The 19,773-nt window shown below is 37.5% G+C and overlaps 1 long non-coding RNA gene across 1 annotated transcript in view; it reads right to left on the bottom strand.

Annotated features, from left to right (window-relative positions):
* LOC106148258 overlaps positions 1–19,433 on the bottom strand; it is a 25,152-nt gene extending 5,719 nt beyond the window's left edge. Inside the window, exons 1-2 of the long non-coding RNA XR_001233537.1 lie at positions 18,058–19,433; positions 128–274 (exon numbers count right to left, since the gene is read on the bottom strand). This is a non-coding gene — a long non-coding RNA (uncharacterized LOC106148258). The remainder of the gene's footprint in view (positions 1–127; positions 275–18,057) is intronic.
* Between the last annotated feature and the right edge of the window lie 340 nt (positions 19,434–19,773).

Here is a 19,773-nt window from a genome sequence, read left to right as displayed (position 1 = left end):
GTTCCTTTGCTGTTTTGTAAAATGTTGTCTGTCTGTTAATATTTTCCTCCTTTTATTAAAAAAAAAAAGAAACAGCAAGTTTTATAGATGGATTTAATTTTAACATCTAAATTTGCTAGAGGCTTACCTTAGATTTTCAAGTGTAAATACACCTTCATATACTTTTTCTTTCTCTAGTGTTCATTCAAATTCTTTGCCTCTGACATCTCTTCTTCCTTGGTTCCTGAAGGTGCTCTGCTGCTATGATTCCTTATCCTCCTCTCTATTTCAGCTTCTTAAATAAACACAGAGATAGAGGTGGTAGAGGAATAAGTCAATAAGTTTAATGTAGATTTCATGTAGGGCTTTTCAATGTCCATCTTTCTCCTTGATTTAAAAAATGCTGCATGGATTTTAATTCTTTAAGGAGAGATCTAGGTACAAGGTGTGAGCAAAAAGTATGGTGAATCTTTGCATTTAACTACAGTAAAAGACACATGGCAATCAACACCTCTCAAGACTCCCTTTTCTTCAAACACACGTTACTTGTCATTCTTGCCACTGTCTGAAGCAGTTCCAGAAGTCAAGCTGCTATATCATCAATTGCACCATCATAGATGCCTTGATGTCTTGAATCAGTTGAAAACATTTAACTTTCATGCCCATTTTGACTTTAAGGAACAGTCAAAAGTTGCATGATGCCATATCCAGTGAATAAAATGGAAAGGACACATGCGATACTTTTATAAACCTTCCTTTCTTTTGGATGGGTAGTGACAGCAGCATTCATCACAGATTTTATCATACTTTGTAAAGACACTCTTGAAAGAAGACTTCCAGAACTGCTTCAGAAAGTGGCAAGAAGGCTGGGCATGGTGACGCACACCTGTCATCCCAGTACTCAGGATGCTGAGGCAGGAGGATCACTGCAAGTTCCAGGCAAGCCTGGGCTACGAAGTGAGTTCAAGGCCAACCTGAACTGCATCATGGAGCTCTGTCTCAAAAAGACAATAAAAACAGAGAAGAAAAGAAAGAAAAGAAAAGAAAAACAAGAAAAGAAAAAGAGAAAGGAAAAGAGAAAAAAGAAAAGAAAAGAAAAAAAAGAGTGGCAAGAACAAGGGTGCAAATGTGCTGAAAGCAAGGGGGAGTCTTTTGTGGGTATTTAATGCTAATGTGTCTTTCATTGTAATAATTTTTTTTTAAACTTGGAAATTTATTATATCTTTTATCACCTCTTGTATGTGATTCCAATACAACCTCCTCAATTTTGGAGAATATTCTGAAAAATAATATAAAACTATGAATATAAATTTAAATTCAAAATGAAATATTTAGCCTGGTTCTCACTTCCAGTTTACTTGAACAATAAGAATTTTTTTCTGGACCAGGGTAAATACCATACTACAATGATGAATAAAACAAACAGAATTTCCCAGTGGCTGGTGAAGAACAATGAATCCAAGGCAGCCTTTGAGTTCTAGAAGAAAACAAGTACGTAGCCGGTGAGAAGCCTCCTGAGCCACTTGTCTGCTGTGGGTGGAGACTGGTCTGGACTTGGGGTGGAGGAGCTGCAGGCCTGCTGAAGCTGGGAGACCCTGAAGGATCCAGAAGAATCAAGATAGACTTAGACAGCAAAGAGATGGCAGGGGATGTTTGAATCTGTAAGCGTCCAAAGAAAATAATTTCCTCAGTCAAGTAAGGTTCTCTATGTGGATATTATCAAGAAATTAGTCATGCAAGAGTAGGTAATCCACAGGAAAAAAGAAAAAAAAACATATATCCTTGTGTTGCTAAGATTTCAAAACCAAGAAAATATTGAATAAAAGAGTAAACTCAAAATATCTTAAAGTTCAGCCTAAGTTATCTCAAATGTAGATACAGGAAGATCAGAGTAGAGCAAATAATGGACTTGATACTGTGATGAAGCACAAGTTCAACTAGGTGGTGAGAATAATGAACACCCGCACCTTCACCTTCACTATCACACAGGGTAGGGTTTGTGCTCTCTGGCAAGGTAGAAAATCAAATGAAAGATTTTGCACTATTATTTCACAGAAATTTTCTAGAATGTAAGAAAATATTAGAAGAATTGGAAAAACCAGGAAAAAAAGTCCCATTAGCAAGAAAAAAAGAAGTCAATGCATATGAAATGAGAAATAACCACATATTAAGCTTAGCAGATCCAGAATTAAGCATAACTATAAATATATGTTAAGTAATTTATGGGAAAAGATGGGTAAGATGAACGAAGAGGTGAAGTACTTTGAGAAAAAATTACAGGTCCTAAAATCTAAAAAGAATGTAAAGTTCTGAAATTTTAAATTACACTTAAAAATAAAAATTTATTGAATGGATCCTATGGCAAATTATAGAAGAAAAATTCAGTGAACTTAAAGATGGATCGATGGAATATTCACCTGAAGGGCACAGTGAGAACAGGTAGAAAAACTAAAGACTGCCTATAATTTTGGAGAATTACTAGCCTAGTCTGTTGGTGTTTGGAAGCTTGTGAGGGGAAGAAAGAATGAAAGAGTTGCAAAACATGTTAAATAATGAGCAATTTAAAATTTTTGATGAAATATTATTATGACTTAGATCTAAAATGCTCCCCCAAATCCTGGTGTATTCAGAGCTGCACCCCCGCAAAGTGATTGGGTCGTGGGGTGCTGTACTTCTCAGGGGACTGAACCATTGAGAGATGTGCTGTGAGGAGATGCGTCCTGGTTGGAGGGGGATCGCTAGAGGTGTGATCTGGGAAGGTGTATTTCTGTCCTTTGCTTCTTCCTGCTCTCTTGTTAACTATCATGGGGTTAGCAGCTCTCTTCCACCATGCCTTTCTACCATGCTATTTCTGCCCTTGAGCCAGCTGATGTTGGGCTGAACCCACAGGAGACTGAGCAAAATAAACCTCTCCTACTTTAAACTGCAAGTGTTAGGCATTTTGTCCCAGAAACATGAAACTAACATAAATATCAACACATGGATCTAAAAGCATAAAGAGTCTGCAAAAGAATAATGATAACAATAAGAACAATCTGTATCATCACAGTCAAGTTGCTGAAGACTAAAGACAACTAGAAAGATGTTAAAAGCAGCCAGATGGTTATAAAAGAAATACTATGTACAAAGGAACAACTGGAATAATTATTTTTAGTGATTTAATACAATATTCTTTTCAGTTTTTACTTTTTATCAGTACATGTCTGTAATACATGATGTCTACATTCCTGGGGGAGTTGGTACATGTACATAACACATCTCAATTCTTTTTTTGATCATTTTCAAGTGGGAAGGTGTTATGGTTTATGTCTGTGTGTCCCCCCAATGCCTCATCCGGGCATGGGGCAGGCTATTAGAGTTGAATGATTGTGGGTGTGAGAGCTACACCTGCCCTGGGGTGGATAGTTTGCATATGTAAGGGAGAGGAGGAAGCTCCTTGGGGAGATTCCTCCCCCATTCTGCCCTGGTGTGTGCGCAGCTCAGCTGTGTGCTCTCATCCTGAGCTGCAGCTCTCTGCTATGTGTCACTCTGCCTTATAATTTGCCAAGTACTCACTGAAACTTCCACAAACTGTAAGAGAAATAAACCTTTCCTTCCTTAAATTTGGGCATCAGGTATTTTGTCCCAGCACCGAGGAAAAAGTAACCAAGACAGAAGGGGATCAAGAGATGGAGGGAGTGTGGAGGGGTGAGTAGGAAAGAGAGCTGCCATAGCAATGATGTAGCTGACCACTCATCAGAATTGCTGCAAGCCCGGAGACGGAGAAAGGTCTGACCAAATACTGTGGAAGACATGAAGTAAATAGGTACAGGTATGATCTAGAACATGCATGCATTTCTGGGAGAGCTGCAAAGTGCGAAACCAACTATGGAAAATATGTGAGTTTTTTTTTATACTTCAGCTTTGGTCCATCTACAATGTAGAAATTTTATTTCTAGAAATCTACCTAGCAAAATGAAAATATCTGTTCACCAAAAACTTGTGTCAGGACACTTATTCCAAAAGCGGATGCCATCGCCAATAGGGCAATGAATGAATTTTGGTGTCATTGTGCAATGGGATAAACGGCAACAACAGAAAGGAAGGAACTTCGGTGCACAAACAGTATGGTCGACTCTCACCAACACTACAGAATGAAAGAAGCCAGAACCAAACGAGCACATTGCACATGAATCTGTTCATATGAAGCCTTACTGTAGGCAAAATTGATTTCTAGTTAAACAAATTAGAACAGTGTCTACTCTTTGTAAGGAGATTCCCTAGGAAGGGACAGAGAAGAGTGTTGGAAACGTGCCATATCATTTTTGTTTTGTTTTGATTTTTTGAGACAGCTTCTCTCTGTATTGCCCAAGCTGGCCTCAAACTCACTGTCCACCTGTCTCAGCCTTCCAAGTGCAGGGGTTACAGGCATAAGCTGCCATGCCTGACTTGTTTTGTATATTGATCAGGGTCTGGCATACTTATATATACACCTGACAATGCTCATTAAACTGTACCCTTTAATTCTTGTAGAGGTTATTCTTTATTAAATCAAGACCCTAAAGATAAAAGAATACTTTCAGGATTTTTATGATAACACCCTCAAAAATTTAGACAAGATGAATAAATTTTTAATGGAATAAAATTTCCAAAGCCACTATAAGAAATAAAGAATCTGAAAATGTAACTATAAAATACCTAGAAACTATGCATTAAAGGGCTTATAAATTTTTCTTTCTCTTCTTCATACTTCTGCCTGTTCACAAGTTACTTATCCTGTGACACTATCTCTTTAGTCTCCTTGGGCCCAAAGTTAATGACGGCTGTTTTCATAAGTAAAATGCAGAGTCACAAGGAGAAGAGAAGAAAGCTGAGTGATGATGCAGGGTCAACCGGGCATGGTGGTGCATGCCTGTAATCCTAGCACTTGGGAGGCTGAGGCAGGATGATGGTTGTGAGTTGATGATGGTTGAGACCAGCCTGGGCTACACAGTGAGCTCAAGGCCAACCTGAACTGCATAGCGAGACCCTGTCTCAAAAAGAGAAAAAAAAAAAAAAAAAGATGGAGGGTCATGTTGGAGTTATGTTGCCATAGGGTCAGAATATGCTCAGAAAAGAGCTACCAGGAGTCCTTCTCTAGAGACTCTGGAGGCGGAGTAGCCACTCAACATCTTAAGTTCAAAGTTTTGACTTCCAGAATCTAGAGAGAATTTGTGGACATTTATTGTTACAGTTCTAAGAAATACAAAACTTTTCAAGGAGGAATGGAATGGTTATTAAAAGAACCTATAGAGTTTTCATCAGTGTGAATGAGTATGTGGAGAAGGGTGATACAGAGCCACTCTGAACCGAGAGGAAAATTTACCCATGTTATGCTCACATATTCAAAGGAAATGTAGTTTATATATTTCCTATAATACTTCATATCTTTTTCAATAATGTCACTCCCTCTGAGCAATTGGGGAAAAAAAATGAATGAACAATCAGCAAAAGGAAATACAGTTTAAATTTGTATTTAAATTTAAATTCAATTTAAACTTGTATTTAAATTTCATAGCATCAGTATTTTCCATTTTTATCTTGTCTCTTTTGAATGGCTTTATACAAACATAGAGTCATTTGTTTTTCTTTTCTACCATCCTGTTAAGATAGTGGCTGGGTATAAGTATAGTAGACTTGTGGTAGAACTGGAAAAATGGAGTCCAGATCCCCAAGATGTTCTCTCCACTTTTCTAAGTGTCTGTAGTATGGTGGAGGGATTGGTGCACACTCTAATGTGACTTTATGTCTAGATTTTTGGCTACTAGTACCCACAGTTCTATCTCTTCAATTATTCTTATCAAGTGCCCCTAATTCTACAGGCTTTAGATCTAAACTATCTTCCTAGATTAAAAAAGTGTGTCACTTTCAGGAAGACACACTTTCAGGAAGGACCTCTTCACTACTTTGCCTTTCCATAGCGAGTTGGGACATTTGCCTAATTATTTTAATGTCTCCCCATACTGTGTCAAGTGTAGTGCTAGATACACTCAGAGCTGGGCTATCCCTAGTGCAGGGATTCTTGACCAGGACTCACAAATACCCCTGGTATTTACGAATGAAGCAAAGCTATTGGTGAGTCTGGATGCAAATACGGCATCCTATTTTCAGCAGCTTCTGATTTCATTTTAGATTTTAATATAAATTACAGTAGAGTCAAGAAATATGATAATATTTCTGCTAATGGAAATCAAATACTTTCATATGATTTTATAGTTTTAAAGATATTTTGATAATTATCTAAACTTATAATTACCAGACTTGTGGTTATTTAATATTTGATGCATTAATACAAGTTACTTATATTACTATATTCAAATATAATTTTATATTATCTTGATGCTTGCATTGTTTCAGTACATTCAGCTTTGTTTGCACCTGCAACCTTATTCTACACAATGAAAAACTTGTTCTCTTGTGTTTTGTTGCCTCTCCAGTCTGCACATGGGCTCTGCAGCCTCCCTCAAATATATCTGAAAAACTATACTGCTAATCAGTCCCATTTCTCACAATGTTTCTTTTGAAATGTTTGTTCACACACCTGCACCACCGCCACACTCCCGTTACAGGGGCCGTAACTCAAGGTTGTCCTCTCTGTCCTGGTCTGCTCTTATTTTGCTTCCCACATTTCACAAAGGACATGAGGGGTTAATTTCTACTTCGATGTGTGTTCATCATCGTTTTGGCCCTGTGACCAAACATTGAGAAAAACAGCTTCAAGAAGGAAAGAGTTATCTTGCCCCATGGTTTCAGAGGTTTTAGTTCACAGTCAGCTGGCTGCATTGCAGAGGGCTGAGGTGAGGCAGAACATCATGGCAGAGGAAATGGTGGAACAAAGCTGTTCATATCTTGGCAGTCAGGAGATAGAGAGACAGACAGACAGAAAGAGACAGACAGAGATAGAGACAGAGAGCCAAAGACAGACACACACAGAGAGAGACAAAGACAGAGACAAAGAGAGAGACAGAGTCAGAGACAGACACACACAGAGACAGAGAGAGAGACCCTCAATCGTCACCACGTCCTGGTTCCATTATCTCCCGGCAATGGCATCACACTATGTTCTCACCAATGAGTTAATTAATCGATGTACTTAGAACTCTCATGATCCTAATCGCCTCCCCAAAGCCCATCCTCTGAGCAGCTGGGCTTTCAGAGAGACATGTTAGATCTAAACCATAACAAGATGTTTATGTAGCCTACACTACTTCACAAACTTCTTTCTGAGCTGCAGCTTCACCCCATCCCCATTGCCTGGATATGTAATGATGGAATTATTGCCAAGAAGCTGACATTTTCAACAAGAATAAAAAACAGTTATTGCCTAACTTTCAAACTATTTCTCTTATACTTTTCTTTTAGTAAAAATCTAGACCATCACAAATAATCGTATTTGTAACCTAAGTTTCCCTTTGTAATCTAGATCCCAGTCTTAAAAGGTAGAAGTTTTTTTCTGTATCCGTTTATCTATTTACTCCTCTTGTTTGCCCTGTTTAAGCAAATTGAACTAGGGACTGCGTGATATTCTAAAGTTCTGCCATTAAATTGCTGATCTTTGTCCCAAGGAGTCTGAGTTCTTACTGGCATCCTTCCCACTCATCATGTGGTCAAGATACCCTTCTTCATATGGGGACAGTTACATGGGGGAAAGCTGTGGGCTGAGGAGCTGCGCCTGCTGAAACCAAGCAGGAACCAAGTGTCAAAACCCAGTCTAAATCCTCTCCTATCTTCCTTACCCCATCCTCTCTCTACTCCTAGTCAAGTTTCCTTGCAACAATGCCAGGACAAACCCCGTGGACATCACACCCTTCTCGGCCCCTGATTCCTGTGACCTCTGAAGTTGGTCTTGTTTTCTACATTACTAGCTGGTTTGTCTTTAAGAGTCAAATACTTTCCTATAAAGCACAGCTGTTGCCAGTGTAATAATCTGTAAAGTCTAAGATATCTGCACTTGTAAGGGGCACTATTTGCTGTCACTAAAACAAAGAAAAACCAAAACACAATCCCCCACTCAATGCACTAAAAAACATGCTTTGGTCATAGATCCACATGATTTATTATCCATTCACAACAACCTTTTATGGATTTAAATTTTTTTCTACTCTGAAGGATTCGTCAGCTTTTCTTGTCTCTAGCTGCATGTCTTGCCGTGTGGCAGGCAGCCTCTTAGTGCATTTCTCTGTGGTGGATTGCATCGATACCAGCACCTCTGTCTAATATATTCAAGTCCTTTCTAATATAACTTTCTAATTTCACTCAGCAAAAGAGTAGGGAATATTTTTCCAGCCCTGGCTTTATTCCATGAAAGATTCCATTGACTTCTATTCTCAGTTACCCAAGAAAAGTCTAATCTAGATGTTACTATGTTTGTAGAAGTGATAAAAGTTCATAGTTTGTTGACTCAAAGTAAGCAAGGTTATCCTACATGATTCTGGTAATTCTGATTCACTCAGTTTGAAAGCCATAACATCAGAGAAGAATTTCTGCCTCGGGATTTCAGTTTCAGCCTGTATCTGAGTTCCAATCTGCTCGTGGGATTTCCGATTGTCCTGTGGATTTCAGAGATGCCTAGTCATACCCTGTCATTGTATGAGCCGAAACTTGTAATAAATGTCTTAACATGTATCTACTACTTTTTCTACTTCTCTGATTGTACATGGACTAATATATTATGTAACTCCTTTTGTCCACCAAACTGAGCTGCAATTAAGAGTGTGTTACTTATAAAGGAGGATCATAAGAGACGTGAATGCTTTCAGTCACTTTTATGTATTCAGCCACACTGAAAAGATCAATATGCCCAAGCTAATCAGTAGGTTCCAGGTAGAAGAAGACAGCCACGTCGAACAGACATAATACCTAGAGAAGCCATATTGCCTGGCTAGTGTCCACCTTCACTAGCTGAACCTGAAGGTACCTGTCTACGAATAAATGAGTTGTTTTACACCATGGAGATGTGGGATGGTATGATGTAACATTATTCTAATGGTGAAATGTTACATGTCTTCATCTGTTTCTGAATGTCTTCATTTTATATTCCAGAATTTATTTTGCTGATACTTTATAAACAAATATGAAGTTGCAGCATTTTTCAAATAATGAATATTTATTTTACTAATATCCAGTTTATCTCCTACTCTTTCCATCTAACTTGTTTCAATGCCAAATCATAGAAGACACTTTAAATAAATGTTTGACTTAAGAACCAAGAAGGCGCATAACTCATGTGACATGAGGTCAGTTGTGAAGAGCTACAATCAAATTCATGCATGCACGGGCACTAACATCATGTCACAACTGTCACTTGGCTGACAGCAATTGTTAAATACTGTCAATTAGAGGTAGCATCCCCCTTTTAAGATGTTATAATGAAAGATAAATGTACTTAGAACCAACAGAAAATAGTACGTTCCTTGTCACTACATTCACAGCCTGGATTGAAGTTGTTGGAGCTAGGTTGCCCTCTCTGGATAAGATTTATTCTTTTCAAAATGCCTGATTTCAGAAAACCTCCTTGAGATAATTTTCTATCTCGCTCCCACTCCTCCATCTGTTCAGTATCTTTAAGCCTTTGATATACATTCTTTCTCTTTCAGGGTTGGGATGGACTCTAACTTTGGATGACTCTGCTCTCTCATTGTAATTGAGGGATTTGGAATCATTTTCTGGGGCATTGCTTGTATACACAGGCAGGAAGACCTACAACTTTAGTTCCACATGTTAGTGATTTCCGCTTCAGTTCTCTGACCAAGGCTGTCTTTACTGGGAAAGAATTTTACTGGGCTAAAGTGACTCGGCCATTTAAAGCCTCCTCTGCTTCCCCCAATTGTACTCTACTTCAGAGTCCTAGAAAAATGGCCCATGTTGCTGATGTAGCACTTCTTGGCCTGAAGGGTGGGCAGTGACTGTCTCCCCTTCCAGGGATCTATATGCAGTTCAGTCATGTAGGTTGGGCTGACAAAATACACGTGCACTGCACTTCACATCAAACACCTGGTAGGACCAGAAGGAGTGGGCCAGAGACTAGTAACATAGCCGGCTTTCCTGCTTCACCAGGTTACAGTGTGGAACCCAAGCTAAGTCTAAATTTTAGTCTGATCTTTCTGATCATTGGGAGAGTATGTTTTCCACAGGAAATGAATAGAATACAGTCTATGAATTTGACTTGTATCATTTGAATATCTATGCGTATGTAAAATAGGCCTGTAATTGCATTTTTATCTCAGAATCTCACTCATGTTACGAACAGGCACACGATTTGGGAATACTAGAAGATCCCACAGGAAATAGGATCAGAAATTTGCCAACACTATACTCAGTATGCAAGAAACCCAATAGATTTATCTTTTATCTCCAATAACTAAGCTGCTGTTTTTCTCTAACATACACTCAGCTGAGAGACAAAAGGCAGAAGCTTTAGGTTTTCCATTTGAAGTTTAGTCAGTTAGTTTCTTCAGGCAATAATGAGAAATACATATTTGATCAATCTCAGATTTTCTTTCAATAATAATAAAAAGGTAATGACTGACATTTCTTGAGGGCTATGTGTCAGGAATTGCACTAACATTTTCGTATGTACAAACTCACTCATCCTCAAGCTACAAAGACAGGTAATTTATTTCATGTTTTACTTTTTGGTGCAGGGAATTGAATTCAGACCTCCTGCACACTAAGTGCATATACCACCAGTGAGGTACACTCCCAACCTGGCCAAGTTTGATTATTACCGCATTTCAAGCAGTAAAACTGAAGTACAAGGAAGTGAATCAGCTTATTTAAATTTGCATAGCCAAAAGGTAGAACAATGAAATCTCAGGCAGACAGGTTTCAAATTCCATGTCCTTTCTTTTATTCTGCCTCTTCAAGAAAGGAACTTATTCTGTTTCTTAGGACATTATGTTGGGATCCTTCCTCAAATGCCCTCAGCATACAGGAAGTTCTCTCTCTGCAGCCATCTTACAAGGAAGGGGGAAGAGAAGTGGCTCTGACCCTCCGCAAAAGCTACGAAGTGGGCAGGGAAAAGGAGGCTGCATTTTCCTCTCAGCCATTCCCCTCAGGACTGCCAGAAAGAGAGCTCATGTCCAGCTTCCCTGTTGCTCTCAGCTTTTCCCGTTTCTTCCCAGGATTTTTATGTCATGATGTTTCCAGAGCAAAGACAAAAATACACACCGATGTTCCTCTTTCTTAACGTCCAAAATTTACTAGAGGTTCAATGTTGTGTATAATGTCTCATCGTGTCTACTGCTTTCATTTTTTCTACAAATAATGGGCATGCCCTCTTTTTCTTCCCCCTTTCTCTAAAAATAAACCTAGGCAGAAAATAATCATCCTTGAAAACTAGAGATCAAAAATGAGACATTCACATATCTTTTCTCTTAATTAAACCTATTTTTACTTATTTGTTTTGAATTGTGGTAGAATACACATAGCATAAATTTAGCATTTTAACTAGCCATTTTTAAGGCTACAGGTCAATATGTTATGTGTATTCACACTGTTGGCCAAACAATTTGCAGAAGCTTTCATCTTAGAAAACTAACCCATTAACCAATGTCCTAGCCTCTCTCGTCACCAGCCCTCTCTCTGGCAACTGTCATTCTCAGATAAATGGAATCATACAGTATTTGCCTGTTTTGGTTACTACATTATTTTACTGGAAACAAAGTCCTCAATGTTCATCCATTTTGTAACATGTATCAAAATTTCTTTCATTTTTAATGCTGAATAATATTTCATAGTATGTATCACCACATTGTTTATTTGTTTATCTATCAATAGACTCGAGTTACTTTGACTTTTTTGAATATTGTGAATAATGCCATCATGAACACGGGTACATTACCTTCTCTTTGAATATTATGATATTTATATGATAATGCAGGAAAATGACTTATGGGGGAAAGGATAAAATATGCCATGTATGTTAGCATAATATTTTCAAAATATGATGTCTACTACATCTTGTGTTCATCTCAATAGTACTCTGATTTCACATATGCAGATAAATCGCCAAGCAAATCTACACAGATTTGAAGGTATTAGTTTATAAGTGAAATAGAGTGGAATTTGTCCATTTCACCAAAAAGCAAATATGATTTTCACATTAAAAATAAGTCAATAGAGGAGCTAATTATATTTGATGCCAGAGCCCTTGTTTCGCCTTCTTTCTTACAGCAGAAAATAATTGGGAATTCAACCTTGAACAAACTTGTCCTTTGAAAATGTTGTTGGAGGAAAGCTATTGCCGAATGCAATCAAATCTATTATCCTTGTCATTGATGCGGCTGCTCCAAAGGGAGTGGCAGCCGGGGCGCAACTGCTCACGTGCACCGTGAGCGTCAGCGTGTGTCTCTGTTTCCATTCTCACCTTCCTCCCCGAGGGTGAAGCAATCAGGCCACTGACATGTGGAAACTGTCACGTTACTAATTGAGAAGAAAGACATAAAGATCACTGGATCATCTTAGAATAATATTACACTGTTAAAATGCTTTCTCTTGTTTGAATAGACAATAATGACAAAAAAGTAACCTTCTGGAGTATAAAAAATATGCATCCTTAGTTATAACCCATCTATCTCTAACAAAATTTAAGACCCTTGAATAAATTTTGAGGGGCTCTGTTGCTTGGTTTCAGTTTCATCAAGTTAGTTGCATATGTTTCATACATTTCTAAATGCTTAAAATTAAAAACTACTTAGATTCATCCTTTTAATGTTATAAGGTATTGGGCTTACACTGAAATCTTTTCACCTCCTAAAATTGTAATTTGATTTTTTTCCATCTTTTTACTTTAAAAATTAAAAAACTGACAAAACAACAATGACAAAATCAAAACAACACAAAAGCAACAAAAATGATACATGACCTCGAAACAAAATGATAGAAATTCACAATGGTTGCTGTATTACATACTCCTACCATCTTGTATGGTGAAGCTCTGCATCATTTCCAATGTTTTATTTTTTAAATTTAAAAAAATTTTTTTACTTGTTACTCTCTTTGATTGTTTGATCAATCTTACATTCTTATGTCTAGAGAACTAAAACATGATTTTATAATGTGCTAAGTTGTTGGCAAAATGTACTAAATCCATGTTGTATTAATATCACCTTAAAAGAAAAGTTTGTTTTGAAACAGTTTTCAAAGCATTACAGTAGAATAGGTTAAAGTTGTTTATTTGCTTGTTTGTTTTGTCATCTCCTTATAATAACTTCCCACTACTGCCAGTAAAAATTCAAATCTGAAACTATGCCTTGCATGTTTACATTATCAGAATCCAATTTACCTCTCAAATTTGATCTCCATCCCATCCCTCTGGGGCCTCACCTCCAGCTGTGCAGAATACTTTGTTTTTCTTTGTAAATATGCTAAATTCACTGCCTTTCATGTCAGGCTGGGTTATTTTGCAGGAGTATGTAACTCCAAAATCTGCAACTCATAAGACTGAAATTCTTTGTCTTCTCAGATCCATCATTTTTATTAAAGGAACCAAAAGCAAGAAAGAAATCACTATCTTGAACATTAATCACTGTTCTGAAGAGAATAAAACAACCTGTAAAGTTTCAAATCAACAAACCAATCCTTCAGCCCAGAAGTAATGAACTTCATAATCATTGACCAGAATTAGCCATGTGACCACCACACAATAGGCCCAGAAAATATAATACTATTATATATACAAAGAAGGAAAGAACTATTTAGAAAAAAGTACAAATTATCATTCTATGGGGATTTTAATTGCGGTCTACCTTGCCTGGAACGATCTTTTCCCAGAAAGCAAGATGACTTGGTTTTTACTCTACTTGGTCCAATCTTTGCTGAAATCTTGACAAACATCATCTTTGCTGACCCTATCTAAAACAAACTTGCCCTTAGCACTCTTTCTTTATCCTAGTTTACTGTTTCTCACGTACATCTACCTGCAATTCAAGTATATCATACTTTTATTTGCTGCCTGTTTTATATCCAAATCATCTTTTTTTAATATCCAGAATTCTACACTTTGTCATGTTCATTGGTTGATAAATATATCCTCAGTAAGTGAGAACGTTTCTGAAAATCAACGGTTAATAAATATTTTGTGAGTGAATAAGTGAATGTATATACCATTGGTTATGCTGGTATGTGTTGAACTGTTATGTTAGTATACATTCCAGGATACAAATTTAATTTCAACATTTTACTTTTTTGTTTAAAGAAAGATTTAAAAAAGAAATGAAAATAATAATACAGAGTTTCAAAACAGGATAGTAAGAAACTAACAAGTATAATATGGAATTGATAGTTAATATAAAATGGATATTTAGTTTCTGAAGTTTTGTAACACCACAGATTTTTCCCTCGTGAGGCTCCCTCTGCTGGTTAGCTTAGGAGTAAAGTTATACAAATCTAGGAAATCAGATTTTTAAAAATTAAGGCTTATTAAGTACACAGCATCACAGGTTTCACTGTGGCCTTCTGTCACATGCATATAACACACTTTGATCACATCCTCTGTCCCATTCCCCTCTGTTATCCTTTCTCTTCTGATTTCCTCCCTCTTGTTTTCACAGTCTTAAGAGATCTTTTAAATACTAATTTGTTTTCTCTGGGAAATTTTGCCTTTCAGGTTCCCCTTCCTTTACTCTCCTGAACATGACATTTGGATGTATGAGGGAAAGAGCCTGGGGAGGCTGTAGATAGGCAGCCAGGTCCTTAAACCTTCCCTAAATCCTCTGACTCCTTGACCTTTACTGTAGCATGAATGGACTAGTGTGCTTTCTTAATAATATATCCTGAGCTATATCTAATTCTCACTGGCCACTTGAGCCCAGTGCTCTAATAACAGACACCTGTCATCTGTTATTTCTTACCATTGCACCCCAATGATTTCAAGTGTCATTGAAAATGATTACTCATAATAATACCTCCTGGCCCCTCGCCATGATGTGCCAATTTCTCCGTATGCTCAGGCTCCTTTTCTGTCCAGATGTTGCTGAACCAGGTCTCCTCACAAACCCTGCCCACTTCCAGTGAGACAACGAGTGTGGCTACCATCACCTTTAAATCTATCCTTCTCTGTAGCTATTTCTGCAATCTCTCTGGGATAAACTGAAAAAGCTACCTTTTGAGTCTTTTAGTCAGTATTTTTTATTATGGAACTTTACTGGGAAGCCAAATAGAATACTGGTTCTAGAGATGTTTTGGTCTATTCAAATTTTCCACTTATTCATGATTGGAGGCACTATTCAAAGCATTACTGGATTGCAATCGTCTGCCCATTATATACAAAAAGTTCCACTGGTGATTCTGAGATGTTCGAACTCTATCTTACTCACTAACTCGAAAAGAAGATTTAGTTTTCTCAAAATAGATCAGCTGGGGAAATTTCACTGAAAAGTTGGATACCACAAAGTCCTATAACTTAAAAAAGGCTTTGGAAATACATTTCTTTCTGTTTATTTTTGGTTTTCCAATGAGGCAGTAATAAAAAATAACAAAGCACTAGGTATTATGTAAATAGGTCCCTTAGCTAGAATGACAGAGGAAAAAGTGAACTTGAATAACATTAGAGTCAAATTACCCTTGAAATAATGTCACCATGAAAAATGCATGTAGCCCAAAAGTAACCAAATCATCAACAGAATTTGCAAAACTATACACATATATGAATTTTTGTTATTCCGATGATAATTTAAAATGCATTTTGCTGTAAGTCTCCAAATATATCCTATGTTAGAAAATAGCTAGAACTGGTGCAAGAAAACTTACAAACAGATAAGTCTCCAGCGGGCAACCTAAGTTTGAGAAGTGCAATGTGGTCTGAATTTACCACTAGGCATCGCAGCGCAGATTTTCATGTGTCCCTATCTTTTGTTTTTAGTTCTGAGGGGAGGTGATGAGAGTTATCAATTAATCACAAGTACATCTAGTAGAGATGCTCTGATTCGTGTTCCCACTGCAGAAAATTGAAAAGTGAGAGGAATGAAGAGGCGTTATGAGACCCATGGTGATTTTAATTGAGAGTCACTGCCTAACCCAGATAGAGCTTTGTGTGTAAACAGTTGGACAAAATATGAAAGCAACCCAAAAGCAACCCTCAGGCTGCTAACTTTGAAATTTGGAAGTTCAGTGAAACCACAGAACTATTGTTCTCAACTAGGAGCATATTTGTCTCCTGGGGTATTTTTAATTGTCACAACCTGCGGCGGGGTATGGAGAGGGTTTCAGGGGGTGGGGCTGTTATTGGCATCCGGTGCACAGAGACCAAAGATGCTGCCTTAATAGCTTAAAATACACACAATGCCTCTGTATCAAATAACTCTCCATCCCCAAATGTCAGAAAAAACCTCTGCTATAGAACAAGGTATACAAACATGGGTATAATTATGGTGATATATGAAAGGAAAGAATTGTATTCACTGTTTTATAGGTTTCAGGCAATACTGTGCAAGAATTTATTGATGATGCATTATAGGTTTTTATGATAAATTTTAAAGAAAGACAAAAAATATTCAGAAAATAACTAACTAGTCAACAGTTACAGAGAAGGTTGTAGTTGGTAGGAACAGAAGAATCGATCACCTGAATTATGATTTCAGTACATGTCTTAGTTACTTTTCTCTCATTGTTGAGACAAAGTACCCAATGCCCAGAATTAAGGAAGGAAAGGTTTATTTATCTCACAGTCTGTGGAGGTTTCAGTCCATAATCAGCTGGCTCCAAGGTAGGGTGGTACGACACAGGGACAGCAGTTCAAGGTGGCAAAAGACAGCAAAAGCAACAAGAGCAAAAGGATGGAAAGTGAGCCTCTTTTCCTCCCTTATATTGTATGCACCCCGCTATCCATCCATGCCCACACCATCTCCGTGCGCTCCTCTTCAACAAGCTGAGGATGTGTACCAAGTAAGGACCCTTGACCCCTGCTGAGTTACTTAGTTAAACTTTTAAACTTCTCAAATTAACACAATGAACAACATCCTAGGGCAAAAGGGCATAACCTTTACACCCCAGGATGTAGAACTGCTGAGTTACTTAGTTAAAGTAAAGTTGAAGTAACTCCTAGAGTTCAAGTTAACACAACGTATCAACCAAAACAATACATTAAGATAGTTTCTAAAACTGTTCATGTTAATTTTGTCTATTAGTTCTCTTCCTCTGTTTCTAAATAGACGCTAACCAATGCTAGAGTAAGTGTATTTGTTTGGGGTGTTTTCATCCTTAAATTTGTCTCTGGTATGTGCCACAAACATTCATGAATCACTTGATTTGTCTTTATTTTAAAATTAAAATAAGGAAATGTGCTCATTTTTATTATCTTTCTCACAATGCACTATTTATCATTTATTTCTTCACTTTCCCTAACATACGCCTTTCAATTTCCAATATATAGTGAAATTAGCTAAAAAGCTTATGAGAAATTTATTCTCAGAAGGTAAAAGTTACATGGAGTATTTTGTGTGGGAAAAATGACTTGGTTACTAAGAAATTCCACTATAAATAAATGTAAGAAAACCTTGATTTATTCTTTCAAATTAAAAGTAAACATGGATGATAAAGTGGCATGGAAAGAACTTTACATACCAAAAGATGTAGAGCTGAGATAGGCTAGCACTTCTTGTGGGCAAGGGCATTTACAGTAAACAAGAGCCACAGAGGGCAGGTAGACCTGGGGGATCTTTCTTGTTTTTTTTTTTCTTCCTGGCGGTTTAAAGTAGAAAAAATACAAAAATAAATAGCAAAGGCTGAAAAGCCATAAATTGATCAAGAAATGAATAACTAAAAGATTCCATCAGTGTCCAACCTAGCCTGAGATTCCTAGAACCCTTCATGAATTTTGAAGTAAAGTTATTACTAAATGTAACTTACACAGCATCAAAGAAATCCAGTTGAGCTTGTGTTAAGTAGTTAAGGGAAAAATTAAAGATTATGGAAATAAACTCTAATGCAGTTTTTTTTTTAATTAATGTAAAGGTAGCCATTTACATGTAGTTAAAAAATTATTCTTTTTCTAATTTTCTTGTCTGGAGAAAGCTTGCAGAAAAAGCAAAACAGAGGATCTAAAATGCAAAATTAAAGTACCTTTCATTACCGCATAGTCTAATGCATTCTTCGCACTGTGCAGCACGTTCCTTCCACTTATTTAAGCAGTGTCAACTTCAAACACAGCCCTCTTTCCTCTGCTTTGTGACACCGGGAAACAAGAACAGGCAAAGGGGATGGGAAAGAAGAAGAAATTTGACTCTGTACATGTTTTTGTTCTTTCTGGAAGTGTGGTTTCAGGAACAGACATTGTTTTTCCAGTTCTATTTTTTTTTCTGCACTCCCAGAATATGCCCCTGGGAACCTCCCCCCACCACAGATCTGAGTTCACTGATGAAGCATTTACTCCAGACTCTGGGTTCTAATAACTCAGACTTTTCTATTCCGTGGCTCTGGGGGTGGTAGCGCTTTCCTGCAGTGACTGTTTCTATGTTATTTCTGTTTCCTTTTTATTTTCTCAGCTCACTTAACAACTTTTAAACAGATTTCTTACATTAAATTCTGGTAAGACGATTAGATTTGTTTTCTTAATTAGCTGCTGGTTGATACCAACATTTACATAAATTTTCTCTTTTAAGTAAAATGAGCAAACTGAAGTGCAAGAGGTCCCGTAACGTGCCTACTATTTCATAGCTAGCAGGAATGTAGATCCTGATCTACAAGCACAATCTTTGCTAATATTTCAGGAAGCATCAGAAAAATAGAAAGGAAACTGTGAAAGATTGTGCTGCTGAGTTTTAAAAACTGCTTTAATGATATAGAAGTAAAGATTCTAATCATCTCTCCTCTGCTGCCTCTTTTTCTCCCTTTCTCCACTTATATATAGATTTGGGTCTTTTTTTCTCTCCCTTCCAAATCACCACTACTACGATAGCAAAAGTGCTATTACAACAAGTGTGTGAATCCGTTAGGATGAAAAATGATAGCACCTTGGACATACTCAGAAAATTGTGGGAGCTAGAATAAAGACAATGACTAGTTGATAAAACAAGATTTTGTAATGAATAGGATACAGAGAAATGGGACTATTAAAGACAGCTACGTTAGGTAGAAATATTACAGTCAGTAAACAACACTAGGCCCTTGAAGGAGCCAGTGCAGAGGATGAAAATGCATTATAACTCTGGCTGGAGGCAAATCTATTGAAGAGCAGGGCTCAAGATAAAGAAGGAATGACCAGGCCTACATGCCTCCCTGAAGAATAAGCAGTATGCTGTAATTAGTATTACCTAACCCAACAAAGTCTGGATAGATATCAGTCACCCAGCTGGGAGACCAGGATCTCTTGATTCATCTCTTCCAAGGAAGGTCCTTGTTTTTTTCCATGTACACTTGTTATGTGACCTGCTTTCCACTGGATCAGTATCACCTAAGCAGCTATACTTGTAATCTTATTGGTTGATCACAGGTTTTTTTCCCCACATTGTACCCACCTCATGATTTTGTACTCACCTCGTGATTTTGCTCTATAAAACTTCCTCTGTGAAGTGGGGTCTGTAGCAACCAACTTTCAGATCCTCTCTTGTCTCTTGGGAGCTATCTCTCTCTCCATTAAAATTTTCCTACTCTTACCCTCCACTGTTCCTTGGAATTCATTCTTCAATACTGGGGAACGCAAACTCTGTGCATCTGACATCTAGCAGGTTGGGAGTTACATTTATTTCTCCTATATCAAGGCAAGTTGGTCTTCCGTAAAACGATTTTTTTCACACATGGGTAGAGTACACATGGATGAAAAAATGTGGAGATGTGGGA

This window comes from Chinchilla lanigera, unplaced genomic scaffold (assembly GCF_000276665.1).
Source record: "Chinchilla lanigera isolate Chin_1 unplaced genomic scaffold, ChiLan1.0 scaffold00017, whole genome shotgun sequence".
In the NCBI taxonomy this organism is placed as follows: domain Eukaryota; kingdom Metazoa; phylum Chordata; class Mammalia; order Rodentia; family Chinchillidae; genus Chinchilla; species Chinchilla lanigera.
The sequence above is the reverse complement of the archived record's forward strand: the minus strand, read 5'-3'. Positions and strand labels throughout refer to the sequence as shown.